This window comes from Taudactylus pleione, unplaced genomic scaffold, assembly GCF_031769625.1.
Source record: "Taudactylus pleione unplaced genomic scaffold, aTauple2 ptg000016l, whole genome shotgun sequence".
Classification (NCBI taxonomy): domain Eukaryota; kingdom Metazoa; phylum Chordata; class Amphibia; order Anura; family Myobatrachidae; genus Taudactylus; species Taudactylus pleione.
This window is the reverse complement of record NW_028284418.1, coordinates 1,022,635-1,034,625: the sequence shown is the minus strand read 5'-3', so window position 1 is coordinate 1,034,625 and position 11,991 is coordinate 1,022,635. Positions and strand designations below refer to the sequence as shown.

General features: G+C 41.6%; 1 long non-coding RNA gene across 1 annotated transcript in view; it reads right to left on the bottom strand.

Annotated features, from left to right (window-relative positions):
* Positions 1 to 980: 980 nt before the first annotated feature.
* LOC148540850 (uncharacterized) overlaps positions 981 to 11,991 on the bottom strand; it is a 32,380-nt gene continuing 21,369 nt past the window's right edge. The window contains exon 3 of the long non-coding RNA XR_015878433.1: positions 981 to 1,373. This is a non-coding gene — a long non-coding RNA (uncharacterized LOC148540850). The remainder of the gene's footprint in view (positions 1,374 to 11,991) is intronic.

Sequence of the window (11,991 nt, the reverse complement as noted above, 5' to 3'; positions counted from 1 at the left end):
CATGTTAACTTACAATTTTTAGTTGAACAAAACGGCCACCGAATGTTTCCGTATGCTAGCCGAGGCTTGCGGGGCAGATTGTATGTCACATGCATATGTTTTTGAGTGGCACAAAAGATTTACTTTGCCTTGCAAATCAAAAACATATGAAAATGTGTAAAAAAAAATTAGAAAATTGATTGAATGGACTGTCAACTCAGCATTTGAATGATGAATGAACATTACTACAAAAATATTCTAGCAACTTTGCTGGAAAGAATCAGAAGTAAGAGGGCAGAGTTGTAGAAAATGGTTTCATCATCCATCAGGACAATGCACCAGTCCACACAGCTCTCTTTGTGAAGCAGGTTTTGGCTGAGACACAGATTGCAGTGCTAGAACACCCTCCATACTCGCCAGACCTAGCAGCGTGTGACTTCTTTCTTTTCCCTAAAGAAGGGGAAGCCATTTTGCATCAGTTACTGAGGTAAAGAAGGAAATGCTGGAGCTATTGAGACAGCTGACAGATAATGAGCTACAGCACCACTTTGACCAATGGAAAATAAGACTGCAGCGGTGTGTGGATGCAGAAGGGGAGTACATAGAAGGGGAATGGAGTTAAAATGTACTTATTTTAATTAAACGTAAATTATAGCAAGTGTCTTATTTAATAGCCACACCTCGTATTGTGTATAAGTTAAAAATAAACAGTGTGCTGCTGCACATTTCTAGTTGCTGGCAACATGAGGACCTTCAAGGTTTATCTATTAATCACTTAACTGATGACTTTTTCCAGCAAAACTGGTCAGAAACTCATGGAATCCTATTTAAAACCTCTATGCAATCCTGCCTATAACCTCTAAACCTTATATGACACTAATTAGCGTTAAGAATAGTCGCACACAGCAATAAACACTTTCAGACATTGGTTGTGGTTCCGAAGCACAAAAAGTTATTATTCAGAATAAAAGAAAAAGGTACTTAACGCACATGGTCTAGACAATACGTGCAAAGGTTACATTCAATATAGGTACTGTCGATATACATACGCCAGCGCACCGGTCCCTGTTACAGTCATCAATCCAGAAGCCTGCGGTCATCCAAGAAGAAGAATGGCTATTAACTGGGACCAGGACGTAGGCTATATACCTTACAGATCATAACAACAATGTAGACAGACATACATAATTCCATTGGTTCTTGCTTGTAGGTGATCTTCTTATTGGGCAGTTCTAGGGGTATGTCCAATCTTCTCCAGATTGCATTGTCTTTCTTTAATTGATTTAAATTAACCACAGGCTCAGCATACAGAGTTTTATATTCAACCAGTAATTCACTATGGTCCATAACTCCCGAACGCATGATCCGATTCCCTTGCCGATATAACCGGAGATCTGCAAATAAACAGTGGATCAGAATGGCGCCAAACATGGTCTGCTTATCATGTACTAAACCATAGATATCATATAACATGCACTTCACAACATTGCTGATATAAATAAAACCTTGAATATTAACCTACAATATTGCTGAACCTTTTAATGTAATTGTGTATGTTTATATCTGAAATAGCAACTGTGTATATATATATATATATATATATATATATGCACTCATTGTGTGTACACATACGATTGTCTACGTGCATGCATGTATTTATCATGAATATATATATATACACATATACAGTCAGGTCCATAAATATTGGGACATTGACAGAATTTTCAGATTTTGGCCTGTATTCACTACCACAATGGCTTTGAAATGAAACAAACAAGATGTGATTTAACTGCAGACTTTCAGATTTAATTTGAAGGTAATTACATCCAAATCAGGTGACCGGTGTAGGAATTACAACGGTTTCTATATGTGCCTCACACTTTTTAAGGGGCCAAAAGTAATGGGACAAACTAAACAATCCTAAATCTAACTTTCACTTTTTAATACTTTGTTGCAATAGACATAGACATCACCAGACGCTGGATTTCATCCCTGGTGATGCTCTGCCAGGCCTCTACTGCAAATGTCTTCAGTTCCTGCTTGTTCTTGGGGCATTTTTCCTTCAGTTTTGTCTTCATCAAGTGGAATGCATGCTCAATTGGATTCAGGTCAGGGGATTGACTTGGCCATTGCATAACATTCCACTTTTTAGCCTTAAAAAACTCTTTGGTTGCTTTTGCAGTATGCTTTGGGTCATTGTCCATCTGCACTGTGAAGCGCCGTCCAATGAGTTCTGAAGCATTTGACTGAATATGAGCATAGAATATTGCCCGAAACAGTTCAGAATTCATTCTGCTGCTTTTGTCAGCAGTCACATCATCAATAAATACAAGGGAACCAGTTCCATTGGCAGCCATACATACCCACGCCATGACACTACCACCACCATGCTTCACTAATGAGGATCATGAGCAGTTCCTTTCCTTCTCTTCTCTTCCCATCACTCTGGTACAAGTTGATCTTTGTCTCATCTGTCCATAGGATGTTGTTCCAGAACTGTAATGGCTTTTTTAGATGTTGTTTGGCAAACTCTAATCTGGTCTTCCTGTTTTTTGTGGCTCACCAATGGTTTGCATCTTGTGGTGAACCCTCTATATTCACTCTTGTGAAGTCTTCTCTTGATTGTTGACTTTGACACATATACACCTACTGCTGGAGAGTGTTCTTGATTTGGCCAACTGTTGTGAAGGGGTTTTTCTTCACCAGGGAAATAATTATTTTGTCATTCACCACAGTTGTTTTCCGTGGTCTTCCGGGTCTCTTGGTGTTGCTGAGCTCTCTGGTGCATTCTTTCTTTTTAAGAATGTTCCAAACAGTTGATTTGGCCACACCTAATGTTTTTGCCATCTCTCTGATGGGTTTGTTTTGATTTTTCAGCCTAATGATGGCTTGCTTCACTGATAGTGACAGCTCTTTGGATCTCATATTGAGAGTCGACAGCAACTGATTCCAAATGCAAATGTCACACCTAGAATCAACTCCAGACCTTTTACCTGCTTAATTGTTAATGAAATAACGAGGGAATAGCTCACACCTGTCCATGAAATAGCTTTTGAGTTGATAGTCCGATTACTTTTGGTCCCTTAAAAAGTGGGAGGCACATATTTAAACTGTTGTAATTCCTACACCGTTCACCCGATTTGGATGTAATTACCCTCAAATTAAATCTGAAAGTCTGCAGTTAAAGCACATCTTGTTTGTTTCATTTCAAAAACATTGTGGTGGTGAATAGAGGCCAAAATCTGAAAATTCTGTCAGTGTCCCAATATTTATGGACCTGACTGTATCTCTCTCTCTATGCATTACTTGGTTTTGATATTACTGGGTTACAACAATGACAGGCAATGTGTTTACACATGTGATCAAAAGAGGCTTGATGAAATCACACAGGTAAGGCTAATTTGTTTAAGCCTCAGACTTAAATAAAATGGTTTATTTAACTTAACCCCATCAGATACCATGCCTACAATGGCTAACGATAGCTTAAATGCCTAACAATTGTTTTCAAATTCACTCTGTCTGAGTATATCAGTGTTTTTGTGTATTCTTCAATTTTCATAGGCATACTGTTCTGTATGCAGAGCAAACGATCACCATACCTTTGTGTATTCTTAATTATTTGTTACAGACAAATCTACAAAACCTGTCTTGTCATCACTGAATATTTAATGTAAGGATTATTTTAGTTGTAGTTAAAATGGCGTTTTGCGACCAGTCGCAAAATGGCGTCTTGCAGATCTTGATTTTAAACAGATTCTGTCTCAGCAAATCATCCGGCTTCGACAAACTAGATCGGCAAAGAATATAGCTGGAATATATTTACATATTGTTTCCTACATCAGAGGAAGGACATAACATTTGATCCCACTACCTAAATGGATTTTTCTAACTGCTGTGTGGAGCTGGAGCCCTAAATGGCTATACAAAATATTTATTGTTACATGTAAGAGACACTCACTGCAGGGGTGAATCTTCCTTTTTTTTTCCATATAAGCCAACTTACAATTCTATACCAGATTGGTTTTTCATTTATATGTGTGTCTTTTATGTACATTATTTATTTTAATATCTTTCATTCATTTATGTTCTTTAGTTATATTGTGTCAATAAATTGTTATACTTTTTAGAATTAGCGCTCTTTGTCTGATAAGTTGATACTAATTTATTCATCAACACTGACCTTTGGTTGTTATGAGATTTGTATAAATTGACGTTATATTCAGACGGCATACATTTTCATACCAGGTGGGAAGTACAGATCTATTCATTGCTAGGCGCAGCTTTTCTAATTCCAACAATAGTCACCATTACCAAGCTTTGAGCAGCTGAAGTATATAATTTATATACACATAAAAATTATATTTGTTTGGTCAGAAATGAGTAGGTCCATAGGAGAGTAAATCTGATTTGCACAGGTGTAGAAATATTTCCTCTTCAAAAACACAGGGGGGCGGTGTGGTCGCACCTTGTCAGTTGAAGCACAGTTCATGTCCCATTCGACCACACCAATTAAGTGGTTAAAGCAATAGAACAAATAAAATTGTCTCTGGGAGGGTGGTTCAGGTACTTTGACATAGGACCAGGCTCATTGCAATCTTCATGTGGTTCCCTTTTAGTTCTCTGCCTTTTGAATTCATTTTTATTTACATATTTTTCATTATTTATATGTTGCTTTAATAATTTGCTGTGTCTGTTTAAATATAGCAATGGAGCTCTTACTATGGCTTGTGATCTGCTTTGTTGATTTGTATATCCTGAGAAATGTGCCCTGTTTTTTGTTTCTATGGATTTAAGTTTTGCCGTGAATAGTGGTTAGGTCATATCCTCTGATGAAACCGTATACTTGATATAGCAGAGAATTACGTACTTTTCAAGTCACCTTTGTTTTTTTTTATTTACTGGAACATCCAAGAGATGTAAGTAAGATATATACATACATGTATAGAGACAGACACATAGCTTTTTGAGAATATGTGCGATACAGGTTACTATCCATGTGAGTTGCACAGTTCACTCTCCTCTGTATTACCACGTCTATGGCCACCACATGAGAACAGATGCTAATATATAAGGAATTATAAACTGCACTTTATAGCTTTTCACTTACGAACTTTGTCAAGCAATAGGGCTTCTCTATTCCTGAAGGGCTGCTGATTAATCATCACTGTAGCAAATGTAAAAAGTTACATAATTTATACATTACTACATTAAAATATTACCTTTTTTTTGTATTTTTATGCTACTGTTCTGGAAATGCAACCACAGGACAGCATTGCCAGAACAGGGTGTACAACTTGTAATCTAGATCAATAGACTCACTGGCAATAAAGCCATTATTATTATACAGGTAAATCTGAAAACAATGCTTTCCGCCAGCAATAATACACATTTTCTCCAGCAGAAGGGCTTTATGTCTTATGATAAATCAACCGATTATTATTCCTAAAGCTAACCCCTTAGTGCTGGAATGAAGGTTATGGGTCAGTGCTGTGTACCTGTCCCCCAGCGCTAAATGTGTCAATTAGCCCCACTACTTCTGCACAAGCCTTTTTATGGCCTACTTCTCTAGTAGGTGGGAACTTGCATGCATATATTTTACACACTGATTACAAAGTAGTATTATTGGTTACCTCATCGTCTTTCAAGTTACAGTTTCACAGGACGTCAAGTGGTTTTATATATATATATATATATATATATATATATACATACATATACACAGCGGGGAAAGTGCGGCACACCAGGCATAAAAAATAATTCCAAGTCCAGGCAAAAATGTGTCAACGTTTCAGTTTATGTCAACTGTCATCAGGATACAAATAACATACATGAAACATACCTTAAATACACCTCCTAATAAGTGACCAAACCTCCGGAACTCGGGACTGCCCTCCCGGCCGTCGGCTATTGATGATGACGTCATCACGCTACAGGCGCGACCGCGTCAAGATCATCACTATAGAAACACATGTAGATAACAATAGCAGAAGCTGCGTGACTACTCGCCCGTCCATCGGCCATTGATAATGACGTCATCACGTTATAAGCGTGACTACGTCATATCCATCACCATAGAAACATATATGCAAAACATTGACATAAAAAAGCGCTGCAGCATAGCAGGATGAATATACACAAAACGGCAGCGTTACTTGATTCTATAGTACCAAACTCCATAGAAACATCACTAATGGACACAACATAATGCACCATTACTAAATGACTTAACAAGGATCAGTAAAGGCACGTGGCTAAATCGCGTCCATCACTATGGTAACGCATATACACAGCCTATGTTATCATAAATAAAGCATATCAATATTACCGATTATTCCTGCACAAAGCCACATATAAAACATATAGACAGTGTTTGCTGATCTAGGTAAAGCATTTCAACATTACCAAATAAATGAAATCGAATTCATAATTTATCATGATATAGAAAGAATAACATCTACTTTACAGTCAAATATCCGATCATTACTATCACTTAGATAAGGGGATTATTTGAAACTGGAGAATAAATGAACATGCATATTCATAGAAAAAATATCATACTTCACTTTAGATGAAACATGAATATGAACTAATTTCATTTAACCCCTTAGGATAAAGGGTATTAAGACGCGTTATCCAGCGCATCTCACACTGAAGTAGCAATTTACCCCTATTACCTCCCCTTAATAACGGGGGGATGTGATCTATCATTCTATAACGAATACTTGATAAAGGATGGCCCATCTCCACAAAATGACGCGCCACAGGTTGCTCACTGGAACCAGTATTTAATGCATTACGAATTACTGACCTATGAGCGGCCATGCGCTCCTTAAATTTTCGCTCCGTTTTCCCAATATAGCTCCAGCCACATGGGCAAATAATTTGATAGACCACAAAGTTTGAATTACATGTTAACAAATGCTTAATGTAAATAGTTTTACCACTATGTGGATGTGAAAAAGAATTGCCAGTAATTAAATATTGGCACGTTACGCATAAACATTTAATACATCCTGTTTTTTTATTGACCATACTGGGGCTTATATTAGATTGATTCAATTTTGACAAATTTGTTTTAACCAGAAAATCTCTCAAATTACGCCCCCGTTTATAACATGGCATCAAACATTTCCCCGCTATATGTAAATCGGAATCTGTCTCCACAATGGGCCAATGTTTTTTTGTTATTTGATTAATAGTAGGGGAAGCAATATTGTATTTACTAACCCAAGGGAACTTGGAATTAGCTGCTTTTCTACTATCCTTTTTACTTTTACTGAGGAGAGTTTTCCTATCAAGTGTCAAAACTTTCATTTTCGTTTCTTCCAGTATCTTTTGAGAATAACCCCTACAGACAAAACTGCAGAACACACAGACTTCACTCCAGCCTCCCTTGGAGGGAGCTGATACCACAGGAATGCGGGCAATTCAGGACAGCCCCTCTCACCACATATATATATATATATTGTGACACAGTTAGGTTAGGGGGTCCCTCTCCTGGGTAGAGGACTCCTTCCTTACACACACACACACAGCAGCAGGGAAGCAGCACACCAGTCTGGATGCAAGTACAAGCTGGTCGGCGCCAGTCTTTATTGTACAATGTCAGACACAAACATAAAGAAAACATAAACATAAATCCCAGCCCTGTCGGGGCACTAACTTCACAGGTAGTTCCCTCACTACCAGAACCTGGCAGGGCCTAATGCCCTCACCAGCAACAAGGGCACAGCACAACACTTACAGTTAGGTTTTCAAGTGTCTCTGAGCAAACTCCCTGTCTGCTCTCCCAGGTGAGACAATCAGCCCTCAACACACTAGGCTTATATTGGCCACTCTCAGGTGGAAACCTTAACAAGTCTGTTACCAGGCTGCAAGATCCAAAACCTGGAGTGGCCGTGGGTGGAGCCCTCCCTCTCCTCTCATCCACAACCCCCAGGTCCCAAACCGGCTTTTCAAAAAGCCGAAACTCAAGCCTGCTACACTGCAGACTTTCTCCTGGGGGTTTAAAACACATAAGACAGGAATCTGGGACAAATGTACCTGCCAAAGACCACTTTACCAATGATCCTATCACATATCCCCCCCCTTTGTTTCGACCTGTGGGGCGGAACAACTGAAGCCCCCAAACAATGAACGCGTGACAACGCGTCAGCATTGGCCAGCTGGCTTCCTGGCCTGTGTTCCAATGAAAATTTAAAAGTTTGTAACGCCAAGAACCATCTCGTAATTCTCGCATTACTGTCCTTATTTTCGGACATCCACTTCAAAGGGGCATGGTCAGTGATCAATTTGAACTTTCTTCCAACCAAGTAGTACCTGAGAGCCTCTAACGCCCACTTTATGGCCAACGCCTCCTTCTCCACTGTGGCATAGTTTCTCTCATGTACATTCAACTTTCTGCTTAGATAGAAAATAGGGTGTTCCTCACCCTCCTTGTTCTGGGACAGGCCAGCTCCTATACCTACTTCTGATGCATCGGTTTGTACTATGAATTCCCTTTCAAAATTAGGAGTCATCAGGACTGGTTGGGAACACAACGCTACTTTCAACTCCTGAAAAGCTTTCTCTGCCTCAGGACTCCATTCTACCATGACTTTTTGTTTGCCTTTAGTCAGGTCAGTCAGTGGGACTGCCATGGTGGCAAAGTTGGGTATAAACCTCCTGTAGTACCCCGTAATTCCCAAGAAGGCTCTCACCTGCTTCTTATTCAGAGGCCGTGGCCAGTTTTGTATGGCATCAACTTTATTGAGCTGAGGCTTTATCAGGCCTCTGCCAATGGTGTATCCCAGATATTTTACTTCCTCCATGCCTAGACAACACTTTTTTGGGTTGGCTGTCAAACCTGCCTTATAGATGGAGTCCAACACTGCTTATACCCTGGGTAAGTGAGACTGCCAATCAGGACTATGAATGACCACGTCATCCAGATAAGCAGCCGCATACCGTCTATGGGGCCTTAGAATCCTGTCCATCATTCTTTGGAAGGTAGCAGGTGCCCCATGTAGCCCGAAGGGCAACATCTTGTACTGAAACAAGCCCTCTGGCGCTGAAAAAGCTGTCTTTTGTTTGGCGCTCTCGGTTAACGGTACTTGCCAATACCCTTTGGTTAGGTCAAGAGTGGTTAAATACCTTGCCGTCCCTAGTCTCTCAATCAGTTCATCCGCTCTTGGCATCGGGTAGGCATCGAATTTTGAAACACTGTTCAACTTTCGGAAGTCATTGCAGAAACGCACACTCCCGTCGGGCTTTGGAATCAACACAATGGGACTTGACCATTCACTATGTGATTCTTCAATAACCCCTAACTCTAGCATATTTTTAATTTCTTTCGACACCGATTCTCTTTGTGCTTCTGGCAACCTATAGGGCTTTAGATTAACTTTAATCCCTGGGTCAGTGATGATGTCATGTTTAATGACCGAGGTTTTCCCAGGTACGTCAGAGAACAGCACCCTATTTCTGATCAGAAACTCTTTGATCTCTTGTTGTTGAATTGCCGACAGGGTTTTTGCCACTGTCACTTCGGGAACTAAGGGCCCTGGATTTACTGGAGGGGCTCGGACGGCCGACAGTGCCGTTCTATCTTTCCAGGGTTTTAACAGATTTATATGGTATATCTGTTCCGGCTTCCTTTTCCCCGGCTGGTAAACTTTGTAATTGACCTGCCCCACTCTTTCTAAGATTTCAAAGGGCCCTTGCCATTTAGCCAAAACTTTATTTTCCACAGTGGGAACCAATACTAACACTCTGTCCCCAGGAGCAAAGCTGCGTAACTGAGCATTGCGGTTGTATACCCTCTGCTGTGCCTGTTGAGCCTGTTCCAGGTGCTCTCTCACTATCGGCACTACCGCAGCAATTCTCTCCTGCATTTGAGAAACATACTCAATCACGGTTTTGTAAGGACTAGACTGCCCCTCCCATGTCTCTTTGGCAATGTCTAGTAACCCCCTTGGGTGTCTCCCATACAACAAGTCGAAGGGTGAAAACCCGGTGGAGGACTGGGGAACTTCTCTTATGGCCAACAATAAATACGGCAATAAGTAATCCCAATCCCTACCATCCTTGTCGACCACTTTCCTAAGCATGTGTTTTAACGTCTTGTTAAACCTCTCGACCAGCCCATCGGTTTGGGGGTGATAAACCGAAGTTCTTAACTGTTCAATTTTGAACAGGCGGCATAACTCTTTCATGACTTTTGACATAAACGGTGTACCCTGGTCAGTTAGTATCTCCTTGGGTATACCCAGCCTGCTAAAGACATGAACTAGCTCTCTGGCAATGGTCTTGGTTGACATATTGCGCAACGGGATCGCTTCCGGGTACCTGGTAGCGTAATCCATTATGACCAGAATATACTGGTGTCCCCTGGCAGACTTCATAAAGGGTCCAACCAAATCCATCGCTATTCTTTCAAACGGCACCTCTATAATAGGCAATGGAACTAGTGGACCCTTAAAATGTGGCCTGGGAGCATGATACTGACACTCAGGGCAGGATGCGCAAAAGTCAGATACCTCTTTATGCAGGCCGGGCCAGAAAAACCTCTGCATTATTCGCTCAGTGGTTTTCTCTACCCCTAGATGGCCTGCCGTTATATGACCATTGGCCAGATCCAACACTGTTCTTCTGTAGGCTTTGGGAACTATTAGTTGTTCCACAATATCTTCCCCCTTCTTAGTCACCTGATATAACAAATCCTGCCACATTGCCATGTGGGGATAGGACAAAGGACTATCAGGGTCTACAGGTTTACCATCAACTACTTTTACATTCTCCCTGGCTTTTACCAAAGTAGGGTCATTCAACTGCTCCACGGCAAAGACCTCTCTTCTGACCTCTAAATCAGGCAGACGATTACCTGGCCCAACAACACTTCCCACCTCAATGGGAGGCACATCAGTTGGCGGGCCACCGTCACGTTCTGCATTCTCTAGTTCGCCAACCATAGTAGAAAAAGGGAATAACTCTGACTCAGAAGAAACTCCCTCCTCCACTACATCAACAACCTTCTCAAATGGATCGGGGTTGTTCACCTCTGGAACAAAACGGCTTTCCCACAACTTCCAGAAGTGAGCAAAAGTCTCTCCCCAATATTGCATCGTACACCAGACCATGCACCAAACCCACAGAAACTATAGCAGAGCCACATGGTGTCTCGATGTTCACCTCGGCCGTAACATAATATCGAGTATCCCCATGTATGGAGGTCACACCAACAGTTTTCCCTGTATGCCTCAAGGGGTTCACCAGCTCAGCTTTTATAAGTGTCACCAAGCTACCAGAGTCTAACAGTGCCTCTACTCAGTTGCCATCTACAGTGAGTACACACATGTGCTTATCAGTCTCAGTCTGCCGGTCAGCCGTACAGGCTGTCTGTGCAAAGAAAGACCCCCTGCGGTAGACATGAGCAGTATCACATTGCATAGCTTCAGTTGTAAGTGAACAATTAGCGGCAATATGGCCGAAGCCACCACATCGGAAACACTGAGTCATATTAATATCTAGTCGTTTATGGGGCAAGAACCTTCCTGGCCTGGCAGGCCTGTCTCCAGGTTCTACACCCTCAGTCTTAGGTACATTCCACCGCCCAGCACCCTTCTCCCCTGGAACAGTCTTACCAGTGTCTGTGGGAGTTCGCCGGTGCGCCATCGGGGCTCGGTGGGGCATACTCATCAGCTCCTCAGCCGCCACGTACCTCTCCACCAGCTCGACCAACTGGTCCGCGGACTTAGGGTCTGCATGGCTCACCCACTTGCGCAGAGTCACAGGTAATGATCGCAGGTACCGGTCCATCACGACCCTTTCCATGATCTGTGGTCCCATCAGCGTCTCGGGCTGTAGCCATTTTTGAGGACAGATGGACGAGGTCATGCATCTGTGAACGTGGAGGCTTGTCCCTATGGAACTCCCAGCGGTGGACCCGTTGGGCACGAACAAAGGTGGTGACTCCCAAGCGAGTTAGGATCTCCTGTTTTAGTTTTTTATAGTCCTTGGCATCAGCCAGGCATA